We start from the raw sequence: 414 nt of genomic DNA, 5'->3' as shown, positions 1-414 counted from the left end.
TAAATTGACCTCAGAATAGACCAAAGTAAGAAATATACATTTCTTAGCATGCCATGCGTGATACTTTACACATTTCTTCTTTTGATGTCCAGTTCCTTTGCAAAAGTAACAAACATCAGTCTACTTCTGCTTCTTTTGCATTGGACCCTTAGCAGCTTCATTCTTGGGCTCTAAAGTGATTTTCCTTTTGCCCTTGTCTTTAGAGGTACTAACATAATGAGCACTTTCAGTCATTTCTCGCTTCAGCCTTTGCTCTTCTTTCACACAAAATGAAATGAGCTCATTTAGAGTCCATTTCTCCATTTGACAGTTATAAGATATCTTAAACTGACTGAATTGTGCAGAAAGGGAAAGCAAGACCAAATGTATAAGTAAGTCTTCCGACATCTCAAGCTTAAGGGCCTTAAGTTTTGA

This window comes from Lupinus angustifolius, chromosome LG08 (assembly GCF_001865875.1).
Source record: "Lupinus angustifolius cultivar Tanjil chromosome LG08, LupAngTanjil_v1.0, whole genome shotgun sequence".
Taxonomy (NCBI): Eukaryota; Viridiplantae; Streptophyta; class Magnoliopsida; order Fabales; family Fabaceae; genus Lupinus; species Lupinus angustifolius.
The sequence above is the reverse complement of the archived record's forward strand: the minus strand, read 5'-3'. Positions refer to the sequence as shown.